The sequence below is a fragment of the Macrosteles quadrilineatus genome, unplaced genomic scaffold (assembly GCF_028750875.1).
Source record: "Macrosteles quadrilineatus isolate MER2022 unplaced genomic scaffold, UCM_ALF_1.0 Scaffold_6__1_contigs__length_79288215, whole genome shotgun sequence".
Taxonomy (NCBI): Eukaryota; Metazoa; Arthropoda; class Insecta; order Hemiptera; family Cicadellidae; genus Macrosteles; species Macrosteles quadrilineatus.
In genome coordinates, this window is record NW_026542599.1 from 28,449,255 (window position 1) to 28,464,342 (window position 15,088).

The following is a 15,088-nucleotide window of genomic DNA, read 5'->3' on the forward strand; positions in this document are numbered from 1 at the left end:
TAACCAGGCTGCTTCAATATATGATTGCAAATTATCTCCTGACTAAAAGACAACACGGCTTCTTCAAAGGCCGCTCAACTATGACAGCTCTGGTGGACCTTTGTGAACACGTGATAGACTGCCTAGAAGAGGAGGAGACCGTCACCGGAATTTTCATTGACCTAAGTAAAGCATTTGATTGCTTAGGCCATGATCTGATCCTGTCTAAACTAGAAGCCTTGGGAATTCAAAATATTGTCCTGAAGTGGTTTTCTAGCTACCTTTCAGATAGACAGCAAGTAGTTGAAATCCACCGGACAGACGAAAAAGTATCGAAGATGATTAGATCCAGCCCACTTCCTGTCACAAGAGGCGTTCCTCAAGGTTCTGTCTTGGGACCAGTATTGTTCATTCTCTTCACCAACGACCTACCAGAATGTGTCAACCCTTATGGACAGTGCTTTATGTACGCAGACGATTCTGTAATTGTATCCTCCAGCAAGTCCGTGGAAGCTCTCGAAATCAAATCTTACATTGCCCTGAATGTTGCATTAGACTACTGTCAAAATAACAACCTTGTGTTTAATGAAGACAAGACCAAGCAACTGATTTTCGGTAAAAAACCCTTTCCTGGCTTGCCGAACCTTGACACTGTAAGCTCTACAGCACACCTAGGGATGACCATCGATTCCACATTTACATGGATACCCCATGTAGATATTCTCTGCATGAAATTAAGTAGCGCATAATTCGCAATCAGAAGAGTCATGGCCTCCAGTACATTGGAAACAGCAAGAGTCGCTTACCACGCCCTCTTCGAGAGTAACATGAACTATGGAGTATCCCTCTGGGGAGGATCATCCTGCGCCAATCTGGAAAGAGTCTTAATACTCCAGAAGAGAGCCATACGAACAATGGCACGGTTGGGTTGGCGAGATAGCTGCAGAATGACTTTCAGAGATTGGGGAATATTCACTGTTGTAGCCGTATACATCTTGGAAGCTGTGGACTCCGCATGCTCAAGAAGCCTCAAAAGAAATGGCCATCTTCACTCCTACAACACCAGACATGCTGGAGACTTCAACCTGCCCCATCATCACAGGAAATCTTTCGAGATGAAACCTTCGTACGCCGGAGCCAGATTCTACAATATTCTGCCAAAAGAACTGAAGTCTGTGTGTCCCAATCAAGTAAAATCTCACCTGAAGCAGTGGCTGTCCCAACGTCCCTTCTACACTATTAAAGAATTTATGAACTGGAGAGACCCTATTATCTGAAGTACACGCACTACACAATCTCACCTATTGTAACAAAAACATCACCCTGACGCCTGTCAAATCTTAAATGATTTTTATTAAAAGTTATTCTCTCTCTCCCCCTCTCTCTCTGCCATCTGGGCCTGGAGATGTGTTTTTGAGGAAGCGCCGTTTCCGGTCAACCTCTTGGTAGGTGATTGGAGCGGTCAGCTCATGGAACTGGATGAGAGCAGGGATGGCGTCTAGGGGGTTGAAAGTGTCAGGGTATTGGGTGACCAGGGTTCCTACTGTTCTGAGGTGTTCTTCGTCAAAGTCGGGGTGTGCAGGGAGTGTGTGGATGGAGGAATGACTGTCACGGAAAGCCTCGGCCATGCCTAGGCTATCCGTAACCAAGGTGTCGTTAAAATCACCAGAGTTAATGGTTAAGATAATACCATTGACAATAAGGCATAACAAATACAAACTCTTTTCTTTTCAATAATTTATTCTTGGTTCTCATGGGGAGTAAACATAAAAGTTTTACAAATAGGATATATCTTCACTGAGAAATTCACTTTATATATTTGTATTATTAACTACATGATTGTTACAATTACCATGCCATGACAAACACACAACAAACATAGATTGAATCTATAAGTATAAAAGAGGATGTTTGTATATATATTTGTTTGTTTGTTTGTTTGGGGGTGATAAACTCGGACACCGCTGAACCGATTGCCACGAAACTTGGTACATACGTGTAGAATGTCATGGAATAGGTTTATACACCATCAATTTCGTGATCCGTCCAATCGGCTCCGCCCCAGTGGCTCTGGAGCTTCCCATGTTAACCTTATGAGAAATGGAATTAATGAATCTTAACAGCTGTTTCAATTAAACAAGTTGGTTCTGTTCTATGATGTTCAATAGCTTTAAAGTTACAAGGATTGCCAACAGGGTGCAGCACTATTATTTCTTTTACATTTATGAAAACTGCCAATTCAACCTGGAGGCGAGTTAGCGTAGCGAACGAGCTAACCTGAAGGCAAGTGAGCGTAGCGAACGAGCTAACCTTAAGGCAAGTGAGCGCAGCGAACGAGCTCCAATCTAAAGGTGAGTGAGCGTAGCTAACGAACTTCAACCAGGACGTGATTGAGCCATGCAAACGAGATCATCTTGAAAATTAAGAAGTTAAACGGGGCAAAGCCCGCGGGTTACAGCTAGTTTAATATATAGATAAACTAAATAAACCATTTGTTTGACATTTAATGGAAACTCAAAGCAAAGTCAATGTTTATCCACTAATCTAGGGAATTAAAACGCGTTGTTCTAAGATAGACTGGGGATTAAAAGTAAACAGGACACAAGCACATTATATATAAATAAATATATGTATATGTACGTGTATATAAATGCAAACATATCACCCAAGTAGCACAAATATGTATATAATACGTATAATTTACCTACCGGCATGGTATAGCTTTTGTATACAATCTGTATAGAAATGTATACAATACAGATTGTATCTGTAAATATGTCCCACATAAATATGTATTATTTGCATATTGTATAAGGATCCAACTACAGATATGATACATATTATACATCTGTTATATAATCTGTAAATTTTGATAGAAATTGATGCATACCTTAAATGTATAAAATACATATTTTATACATAGATGATACATATTTGATGCCATATTAATAAAAAGTGGCTCAAAATACAATTGTCATAAAAATCAATATATAAAATTATATACATTGATTTTTACTAACAGTTTTCTTTGAAGGCATTTGTTATGGGAGGTGAACTATGTGTCATGAGGGTTGGTGTGTTGTATGATGGTAAAACAATATTTTAAGTCTTCATTAGAAATATGTGTTTTGTGATTTGTCAGGTAAATACCTAATTGATCTAGATTAGGGACAACCTACTGCTGTTCAGTAGTTTCATCTGAAGCAGGCCCGTAGGACCTCGGGGTACGGATCACATCCAAAGCTCCTAAGGTGAACCAGAGGGGCCCTAGTGAAAGTCTAGAAGGGGAAAGAGCACCTATTACAGTTACTACATCATTACAATACAGTATGCAAAATGTAATGTTATATTGTTGGTGTAGGCTAGCTATCAGCATTTATTTTCATATCATAATCAAACCAAAGAATGAGAGAATTATGCAATTTTTGTAGACTTCCTTAACAATGGTAGCAGCCACAAAAAACCAAATGATTTTACCTTTAAAGAATATGTGTTTTAATGAAGTAAGGAAGATAAAGAATATGGCAACCACCTTAACAAATATTAGACCAAGACAGCTTTAAATTTTTTTATTTATCGTACATTGAAGATTATTTGAGAAAAACTTATTAAATTACCTTGTTGAGAATAGGTACCACTTAACAAGCATTTTGGATAGTGCATTTATTTGCATAAAAAAGTAAATAATAATATGTTAATTATTATATTAGTGTTTATATTACCAAGCATTATTCAGCTGATAATAATTAATAGTAATAACTAGCTTGAATGTTAAGAAGATTAAGTTGAAATAGTTTAGAAAAATAACCTATTATTAATAATAATACGGTATGATTATAACAACTGAAAGTGTAAAAAAAATACTAACTCACTTCTCACAACTGATGAATAATTTCTAGTTTTTTTAACTGAATCTTATTCTTACATGAAAATGTTGTTTTTTTAGTTTTCCATTTTCCCTGTTGTTTATTTAATGTGAGAAAACAAGAAGGCTAGGCTCAACAAATAATAATAGATTTTGTAGTAACTTTTTAGACCTATTCTAAATTGTGCACAAAAAATACTTGCACAATAAAAAAACAAAAAATAAAGGGGATGCGGAATACTATCCCCCGGAAAACTACCCCCCCCCAGGTGAAACGTGACGTCACAAAATCTGCTAACTAACCAACATGGAAGCCGTGTCCGCGACTGGAATACTACCCCCCCCCCCAGACAAATCATGCTATGTAATTTTAATTTTAATTAGAGTAATTAAGTTGGATAATAGAAAAGACATGTGGTGAATATAAAACAGATTTTCTAAATGTTACAGCAAGTTTGGTTGGTTAGGTTAGGTTAGATTAGAACTGTTTGACAACTAAATTTGAGTGTCCGTGACTGGAAAACTGCCCCCCCGGTCTCTGACGTCAATATGACGTAGGAACCTGCTTGGGGGGGTAGTTTTCGGGGGGGCAGTCTTCCGGCGACCCAAAATAAATGCACAAAAATACAAAAAATGAGTAAAAATATTTGTTCAGATGTAATCACAAGTACCCTAATACATTCATGTATAAAAGTTGTTTTTATAAAATTGTTTGTGTTGTTTATTAACACACTTTTTAAAGGAACATTTAAATGAAACAATGAAGAAATGTCAAGAAAAAACTATTTAATTGATCATCTGCGGTAGGCCTAAATTGTTATTTTTGACATAAATCCTTGTTCCTGCTTGGCGTAACCATTCGCTGGTTTTTTTCTCAAACGTTGTGAGATCGAATGAGGACGGGTGTTGTTGACGAACTACACCTGAAACAAAATTCACACTTGTGTCAATGTCTGTATTCCTGTGTATAAGGTAATATTAGGGTACGCACAAGATTCACGCTTAGAGCAACATATCTTTTGGTAATCAATCCTTTGTTTTCTTGATGGCAAAACTAATTCATTTTTAACGTTTTCATTTTTAACATTTTTTTAACACGTTTAGCGCTGACTACATCAATTGATGTAGTCGCGACACGAGCGGCCTACATCAATTGATGTAGTTGCGCAACCCCCACTACATTAGTTCAGTATGCGCTCAGCCATTGCCGGGGAACGTTAAAATCGTTGCTAGCCCGTAGCTTAGAATGTAAGCTTTATTTTGGTGTAGGTTGGTACTAAAATTTCCCGTAAAATCCCGTCTGACAATGCTTTTGTACCGGTTTTTGGGATTTTCTCTCTTCAAGCCATATTACAAAGCCACTGACTACTGATCCAGGCAGTGCTGCTACCTTTGGGTGTTTTAGGGAACTACGTTCAATCTCGGGGTAACGTAGTACAATCGCCGCTGCTCTTTTGTTTTTTGTCAGATTGAAATATTTGAATGCCAATTGCGTTTGCTGTTGGTACGGCACTGCGTCGGGGCTTCGCCGCCATTGGCGAGCGCCTGTTGGAATGCCTGCCGCACTGAACGTGTTAAGCAAAATCTTTTCTTTTTGAGCTAAACTAACAAGTTGCAATCAAGAAATCAAAGTATTGTAGAGGTTTAAAGAGTACAGTGCAGAAAAAAAGGATAGGTACGGTACATTCTACAGACAAAAAATGTGTGTAACATCATAAATTAATATCATATAGCCTATGATAATTAATTATAAGATGATAAATTAATATAATTAAAATCCATTGATCTAGCCCCTGAACCTTTTTATTGACTAATAATTGTTACGTAACTTTACGCCATACTGCTAAAAATGTATGTAAAGAATAACAAGATGTTTCCCCAGAATGGCATTTTCAAGTGGGGGTATGAAGTAAATGTAGGCTACTGTATGACGTATATGTACATACCAATTATTAGTTAAATAATAAAACTTATGATGGTAAAAACAGGGTTAAAAAATAAATTACTTACTTTGGTTGAGTTGACTTTATAGAAAAATAAATAAATGTCAAATATAGGCCTATCATTGAAAGAATAAATAAAAGTAACATTATAAACCAAATGTTAAAAACTTACGGCAAATCAACTGCACCAATGCAGAGTTCTGCAGACTCCACTTCTTTCCTCCTCTTCCTTCCCAACTAAATTCTCTCGCAAGCTCATTTTTGAATAGTCTTACAAGGATCCGTCTTGTTGAGTCCTCAACACTGGCCCCGCCAACCGTGCGAAGATAACTGACCTGAAACACATTATAAAAATGCTTAACTCTTCAACCTCTATTACTATTATATTAGTTTAACAAGTCTGGTGTTTTATAAAAAGCTTTTTTGTTTAAAAGTACCGTACGGTATGTTATTATTTTCAACAAGGATGGCAGAAAAGTTTAAGTTTACAAATCTGTTTGTAAGAAGCTTAGATTATAGGACCTTCATTTATAATAAACTAGTGTAGGCCTAGCCTACATGTTGCTCGAAATCGGGCAAATGCAAAGAAGTAAAGTAGTGTATTTGGGCCCAGCATTTAGAAAAAGAAACGTTCGAGATTCCATACATTATTTAGCACAACAAAATCAACAGTGGCGTAACAAATCTTTACGGGCCCCCCTGTAAACTTATTTTTTGGGCCCCCCTCTTATGAGTTAATTTTAGACCACCGATTCAACATAGTGAATCACCCTCCCCCTACCCCAGAGCTATTTTAGGACCACCGATACAATGATCAAACAGATTAATCATAAACAGAGTGGTACCCTAAACAAATTAGTGGGTCTCTCTGCCCACCGCCCCCCCCCCCCCAGCTTCCGGGCACCCCGCAATGCGGGCCCTTCTGTTACGCCACTGAAAATCAACGGGCAAATTATATTTTATACACAGTTGACTGTGAGTTCAATTCTTAAGTTTTTCCCTTAGCAGGTTCAGTCCCAGCCGTCACACTCCTCTGTATTTTTAGGTTAAGTTATATCTACACTCGGGGGTAAGTTCAGGCCCGCGGTCAGTTATGTGATACGCTATGGGCCCAAGTCATAGTTCCGCTCATAGCCCCCCCCCCACCCTGCCGACATTGATTTGAATTATAAAATGAATATAGACATTTTATGAGTTGCTCGCGCATCTGCAATATAGGCCTAACAAATATAAGAAGACTCATTGTGTTTACTTTTGATTGTTAATTGAATTACCCGCTTAGTAACTAAAAACGTAAACCATCAATTAAAGTTTAACTGTTACTTACATACCGTACACACTTATATTTCCAATGGTGCGTTCTTAAAAGTAAAATTGGTTTAGTTGTAAAAAAGTGTGAATTAAAACATAGTTTTAATTTATATAAGTTATAATTGCAAACATTTAAAACTCCAAAAAGTCAATACCGTAAAATGGCTGGTTTTTTCTACATTTTTGTTGGCCAACTCGTCAATAACTTAACATCATCAAAGTTCATTTTCAGATTTACCTACATCACTATCTGTACACATCATCATTTAGGCCTAAATGATTTTAATGACCGTAAAAACTAGGCTACTTATTTTAGGAACTTTTTGTAACACTTTTACCGTACGAATCTTTTATGTCGCCCTCTTTCTAAACTCACTGCCACTTGGTTTTTTGCTCATTTCACAGAAAAAGGGTGTGATATTACAACGTAAAATAACATTCTTCAAACGTAAATAAAATCATAAGCAAAAACACGGCCAGTATCTTTACTTGCTAACAAATTGATACTGTAATAAGTTTCTCGCCATTTGACAAAAGCAACTGACATTGAGTATAATGAAAAAAGGACATAACAAATAGCCTACAAATAAAGACAGACAAGTAGGTATAGTTAATGATAGGCCTAATATGCAAACAGTGGCAGTGATGAGTCATGAGTGGAAGACGAAGTGAGGAGGTTTCAGATATTTTCCAATTAGTGTCTGTTACTAGCACACCCAAAAAAAACAAAAAAAAACTCTTGCGCCCCTGGACCAGGGCCCATTTTTAACCGCGGTACTGGGTAAGTTAAAACTTTCATCCCTAGATCTTAGAAAGACAGCTGTGATGTCATAACTTAGGCATATTTGATATACATTTTGATAGCGTTGTTACCCTTCAAAGTGCCATCTATAAATAAATCGTACCCTAGGCTATTATGTGCCAAGCCTTGATAAAAATTACTCTTGACTTATGCAAACTTTCGTTCAAAGTTTATTACTAAACGTAGGTAGCTGCGATGTTGTTTCATAAGTTAGACCTAAGTTAATCGTAAACAAAAAAAAAACATACCGGTAGCTAAACCTAACCTAACCATAACCTACTGATTGCAAATGCGGCACCTTAAGTTATTTGTTTGACATTTCCTTTCGATAGTTTTGAAGGACGTAACTTAGGCCTAATTATAAAGCTGCAGCCTTCTGGGGTTACAGTTCCGCAGAGAACCAGCGATCTTATTAAGTTATCAGATCAATAACGATTTATCAATATTTTTATAAATATTAACATAGGCCTAGGCCTAAGTTTAGGCCTAGTTAACTTTAATATTGCATTGACTTTAATTTTCCCAGTTAACTTAGCTTATACATTAAGTTATAGGCCTAAGAGGATAACTTTATGTTTTCTTTTGTTGCTTTTTCATTAAATAGGTTAGGCTATATTTTGCTAGTAAGTTACCGTCTCAGGCTATATTTTGTTTGTGGTTAAATATGCTTATAGGCTAGTTAATATCGATAGAAACGTAGGCAAAACAAATCATAGGTCAATTTGATGTTTACATTGGGAAGAAGAATAAACATTTAATTTAACTTACCAAAGATATTTATCATTAAGTCATCCATCTGTTCACAGATCACAGGTTCTCTTCGGAACTGTAAGTTAAGTTACCCCCTTCTGGTCTTAAAATATTCATCTGCCTACAAGACTAGGCCTAGGCCTGAATTTTACTTGACATAAACTTACCAATTAACATCATTTTTAGTCTTAACTGTAAGTTAGGCCTAGGCTAACTTATGACAGGTTCTAAGTAACTTAGGCATAAGTTTAGCTACGGTATTTGTTAAGTAGACCTAGGCCTAGCTTGTCTCCAAGCTAAATTAGTTCAGACCAAGGACATATTGCAATGAATTAGGTCTAGGTTATCTCCTGAATTTGGCTTCCTTAGTTTTGTAAACTACAGCCTAATTTTTCCCTAAAGAGCCTCCATCCGTAGAGTTTTTAAGGGGTTAGGAAGGCTAACTTAATTTGTAACCTATTTCCACTTATAAAGTATTTAAATTAGATTACCACCATTCGAGTTATTAACAAAACATATGCTAAATCTCTTAATAACTTACAATAACGATAATAATTTGTGTAACTTACCAACTCAAGTTAGTCGAATCGCCACTGAAGTTAAAAAGTCGAAGATGTAACGCAAATCTTAAAGAATATAAAGTAAAAAGTAACTAATAGACCTAATTAATAAGTAAATAATAACAAAACAACGAATTCTTCACGTGTAACACTGAAAATCAGAAGTAGATGCTCTAGTCTAAACACAGCCACAAGGACAACGTTTGTTGTGAGTTGTGAGACAAAGACAGACAAACAATATGGCGGTGGCGGATCGGATGCTCCCCCGCTGTTTTACTCCCATAATGCATCAGCGAACATCGTCGAACCTAAGAAAACGCAGAGACTTGGGTATCTCGCGCGGCAGAATATTTTGTTCATCTATGAATATTATAGTACAGTATGTGTTACAAATACATTTTACACAGGATGTTGAAAAAATGCAGGGAAATAAATACAACACTAAATTTTTTTTTCGTATTTTTCTATTGATATAAAATACATATATTATCTGTATCATCAATACCTTTACTTATTTTACTGCATTCTCGAAAGTTAATTTATGCCCTCAAAACAACATTTAGGTGAAAATTTACACTTTGTTTCTTCATTTTACAGTATTTTATGCAAAATTTATTTTGGATGAAACCGTATTTTCATATTGGTATATAATATGTATATTATCTGTATCATTAATACATATACGTTGGTTATACCTTAATCCCGAATATTTACGTATTATATACATTGCTTGCTACATGGGCAATTATCAACACTAAACAACAAATAGGCCTCGGAAGGCAGGCGGTTGGGTTGACGACGTGACGGCGATTATTTGAACGCCTTCAATGTGAGGGACGCAATAGTTCATACTGTTGGGCCAAACGATTTTGGACCAAACGAACACTGTTTTACAACTGTTGGACCAAACGATTTTGCACCAAATGAAATACTCCCAAGAAGTCATATGAAAACAAGTCCAGGCTAAAGGCTAGCATAATCTTAGAATGTAAAGGTGAGGGGAATATCGTATTAATATAAAGAAAACAAACACAAACAAAATAAATATACAAAAAAAACGTATTACATTACGAAACTGGTGGCCAGCAAGTTATTAAATTTATATTGTAAATAGAAACGAGTTATGTTACAACCAAACAAAGATTAAATCAAGCATTTGTACAAATACGGCATGAAGAGAGTTCTATGAACGTGTGAGGATCTTATGCAAAACACATTTTTATCATTAGTTATTTGGGGGGAGGGAGGCATAAGACAAAAGAGTGGTTGTTTAGCGAGGGAAAGTAATTTGGTGAATTCTTTGATTTCGCTGTGTAGATTTTTGTGTGCGAGGGGTTAGAAAGTGAAGACTTCTCCTCAAGGAGCCCAGAAATCAAAATCAAACTTCGTCATTTGTACTGTAATAGATATGTCACATATGTAATGCATCGTAAATTTAGCCATGTGTAAATTCCGTGACAAAGTAGTTTACACTTTTCAGTCTTTAGGTCTACATATTTAGATCACCAAAGACGTTTTACTAAACACCATAAAGTAACTATTACGTATAATTTCGTGCCTTGAAATAACCACCTACTTGACCAACAATACAAATCTCAACTTAATCCCACATATATTGTAACAGAAAACAGATGGAATGACCTAAAGTTTTTTTTAAGAAGTGACACTTTCCCTCTTTCTTCTTCAATGACCACTCGGTCACGATGTTGTTGACAAATTTACCACGTATCAAGGTACAATCTGAGGAAGGAAGCAGATCTCATATCTCGGAAGTTCCTGAGATGTGGTGAAAGATGAGGGCCCGACCACCGACGTCGACATCTCAATCTCATCTGATCACTTGCTTACTTCACTTAGCACTTCACACGTACCACCACAAGGGAAACATCCGATAGTGATAAGGCATAAGTTAGTTATGTTATCAATGTGGCATCAGGAAGGATGAAGTGGTCAGCTATTGTTGGTAAATGTTCGTCACAGGGAGATTTTAAAAGTTGACAAAAAATTCTTTCAGGTTTTTTCGTAGGGTGTTGTATTGAAAATATTCGATAAAAAGATTCACACTAAAACAGCCACCGAATAAGACGGAGTGATTTATGGTTGAGTGGAATAAAAATCTTAATGTTGCTGGTTGTTCTTAAAAGGGACATTATGATGCATTTAAGACATTTGCTGATGCTGAAGACGATACTCTGATAGTATCAAGTAATAAAGAATCCAATTTTTTTACTTCAAAGAATCCTCTGAATCTATAAATAAAGCGAATAAGGGTCACACACTATTGATAACCCCGTAAGCCACACGCCTATCAACTGCATTCTTGAATATCAGGTCTCGATGAGAAACTTCTAAAAAATTATCAGATATAATCTAATATCTGTTGTTCTGTCTGTTCTTCGCAACTGGGCAATATTACTTAAGAGAATAGTGTAGGTCTCGAAGTTTACTGTAAAACACACCTACCATACAAATTACACAGGCACATCTCAATATTCATTAATGCATATTTTAATGAAAATCTCTTGTGTATCTACATTAAACTGAGTAGAAAATCCAAACTAACAACTTTTCCGTCACACTGCACCATAAACAGCCGTTTTAATACATGCGTTGCGGCTCTAAAGTGCAGTAGCTCTGCTACTCCCAAGATTAAAAAAACATGATTGACATATTGAATCACTTATTGAACAGCTGCTTATTTGCACTCTAAAATTGAAAACAAATTGTTAGTCGTTTTGAGAGATTTAGCCCAAGCAAATTAGGAAAAATAGAGGAACAAATCTATGTATTCCCAATTTTTTCAAATATGTGTGGGGGAGGGTCCCCTAATGAATATATGATAGGTGAGAATAAAATCACCCTGCCGCTCTCTGGTGGTGGGAGGTGTAAATGCCCCAATTTGCGGGTTTTTGCTTATAACTTGAAAACGGCGTGTCGTAGTTTAAATTGTTCAATGTAAAAGTTAAAGCTTATTAAATTTGCTACAACTTTCATCATATACATTATTAGTGAAAGACGCATAGTTTCTGAGATATCGGCGCTCAAAAAATAATAATAATAATGTTTAAAAAAAGTTTTCATCTCACATTTTTTGTTAAAATCTTATTTGTTTCTCCTTCTCTGTTATTTTTCAGAAATATTGACAGAAAGAAGGTTGTAGATAATTAAATTTACTTCAATAGTATATACAAATATGTAAATAGATAAGATGTAGGTATAAAGTTATAGTATTTTTTAGATTAAAAGACAAAATTATGAATTACACAAATAGTCGCAAAGTTTTGATTTTTTATCATTGCACGATTTGTATGGTTGGGTCATCAAAATAAATAGATAACCTTTTTATTTTGTAAAATTGTTATTCACATAACTATTACCAATTTTTTCCTTAAATATACTATTATATTTGGCCTTAACAATTATCAGAAACCATCAAATCGTGCAATGATAAAAAATCAAAACTCTGCGACTATTTGTGTAATTCATAATTTTGTCTTTTAATCTTAAAAATACTATAACTTTATACCTACATCTTATCTATTTACATATTTGTATATACTATTGAAGTAAATTTAATTATCTACAACCTTCTTTCCGTCAATATTTCTGAAAAATAACAGAGAAGGAGAAATAAATAAGATTTTACAAAAAATGTGAGATGAATTTTTTATTTTTTCGAACATTATTTTTTTTAACGCCGATATCTCAGAAACTATGCGTCTTTCACTAATAATGTATATGATCAAAGTGGTAGCAAATTTAATAAGATTTCACTTTTACATTGAACAATTTAAGCTACGACACGCCGTTTTTAAGGTATAAGCAAAAACCGCAAATTGGGGGATTTACACCTCCCACCACCAGAGAGCGGCAGGGTGATTTTATTCTCACCTATCATATATTCATTAGGGGACCCTCCCCGACACATTTTTGAAAAAATTGGGAATACATAGATTTGTTCCTCTATTTTTCCTTATTTGGACTTATTTGCTTGAACTAATTATTTTAACACGAATAGTTGAGACTCAAAAGAAACTCGTGGAAGAGTAACAAGCAAACTATAAATGATACCCCCGCCGCAGCAAACCTGCCGTCCAAGCGAATTTTCATTTGTCAAAATTTATTTTTAATTTAATCTATTTAAATAACATTAGGTTTAATGAGTACCTAGGGTTGCTGCTACAAGGAAACTAATATCGTGTATTTTTTTGTAAAATATTAATAGCTTAGTATAAAATAAATATATTTGCCAAGTTTGATCAAAATATATCCATAAACAAGCAAAATACAACATTTTACAATATTCTGCATAAGAATAACATAGGAATTTTATATTTACAACTTTTTTTAATTTTCTCCGTTACCAATAACCGTTCAAAAACACTTTGACATACTAAATTATTTGTTTTTTAAGCTCTTTAAAAAGAACTAAAGCGAAATTGGGAAATTATTTGTTTTGAGGGTAAAAAATGAGAAAACCCATTTTTTACCTCATAAAAGCCCCCTTAAAACCCCGTTCCCATTATCCAATCATGCTGGTTCGCGAACTCATTCAAGTTTATCCCGCCTTACACCTTCAAACCAAATTTAATCAAAATCGGACAAAAATTACTCAAGTTATCGTGCGGATGGACACACATATATTACATTTATATAAATTTGAACGAATGGTGTTTTTGGCCTCTAGGGACATCAAAATGAAAAAGTAAATCGGTCCCGGGCCTAGGTCTTACCATGATACCTACTTTCCTATAGGGAAATTCGCTGAAATAAATGTAACAGCTGATGTATCTTCATCAGTTCTTCAAATTAGATTAAATATAATCCTTTAATTAATTAAGGATCTTGCCCTTGAGGAGAGGGGTTTATCAAACAACTTATATATTTTTGGGGAAGTTTAACATTAAGTCTTATAATTCAGAGTCATCGATGCAAGGCAAATGATTGTGTATGCGTACCATTTTAATGATAATTTTGTTTGTGTCGTTTTTGTTTTAATTGTGTTTGTGTTTTTGACGAGTTGCAGGCTTTGAAAATGTTGTCTTAGCAACGAAACATGCAAGCTGATGAGGAATATTAATCGATGGACTATTTGACCAGGTATGTAAAAAGTATTATTGTCTTAACAATATAGTCCAGGAGCCAAAACAAGAATTTTGATTTGTAAACTAACCTTAAAATTAACGTATTGTTTTGCAATTGTATACGAACAGCTGTTGCTGTTGTTTAGAAGTATTAATTACTCTGCCAAGACAATAATAATTTCAAACTTCAATAATAGTAAATGCCTAAAAGCCTTTGTATTGTATTACTATGTGACACTATAATAAATCCAAAAATTTTTGATAAAGATGAAATAATATTTTTATCAATCAGAACGATTGAAAACAGCCATTTTCGTTGTGGTATAACTACAAATATAATTTTAGACTCTACATTGTTTGTGGATTAAAAGTATCTAGATTAGAAAAATTCTTTTTTCAGTCATTATATTCAGAGAAGTCTGTGAAATCCTTTAAAATTAAATACTTTTATAGATTTTAGCACAGATGTTTTGTGGACAAAAATTATACACTTAAAAATAAGCAGACAATGTACAAACATATAAACCTGAGTCATCACATATGAATTTCACAATCATGCAATCACCCCATTTTACACTGAGAATCCTGTACATATTTTCCATTCACCAAGGCTGAAAAACTAGGCACAAACCTTCCACCGAGAAAGACGGGTCTTTAAGAGCTACAACAATACGAGCATTTATCTAAAATCACGCAACCGTTTAGGATTACGCATAAATTATTCACGTTTCCGGCACGAGCGGAGAGTTTGGAGGTCTGACTGTTGGTGTGTGCGGTGAGATGTAACGTAAGAG

General features: G+C 35.2%; 1 long non-coding RNA gene across 1 annotated transcript; it reads right to left on the reverse strand.

The window, feature by feature from the left end:
• Positions 1-4,613: 4,613 nt before the first annotated feature.
• LOC128997015 (uncharacterized) lies at positions 4,614-9,433 on the reverse strand. The gene is made up of 3 exons (XR_008491081.1): positions 9,220-9,433; positions 5,960-6,122; positions 4,614-4,767 (listed from the first exon to the last, which is right to left on the reverse strand). It is a non-coding gene; the product is annotated as an uncharacterized LOC128997015 (long non-coding RNA).
• Between the last annotated feature and the right edge of the window lie 5,655 nt (positions 9,434-15,088).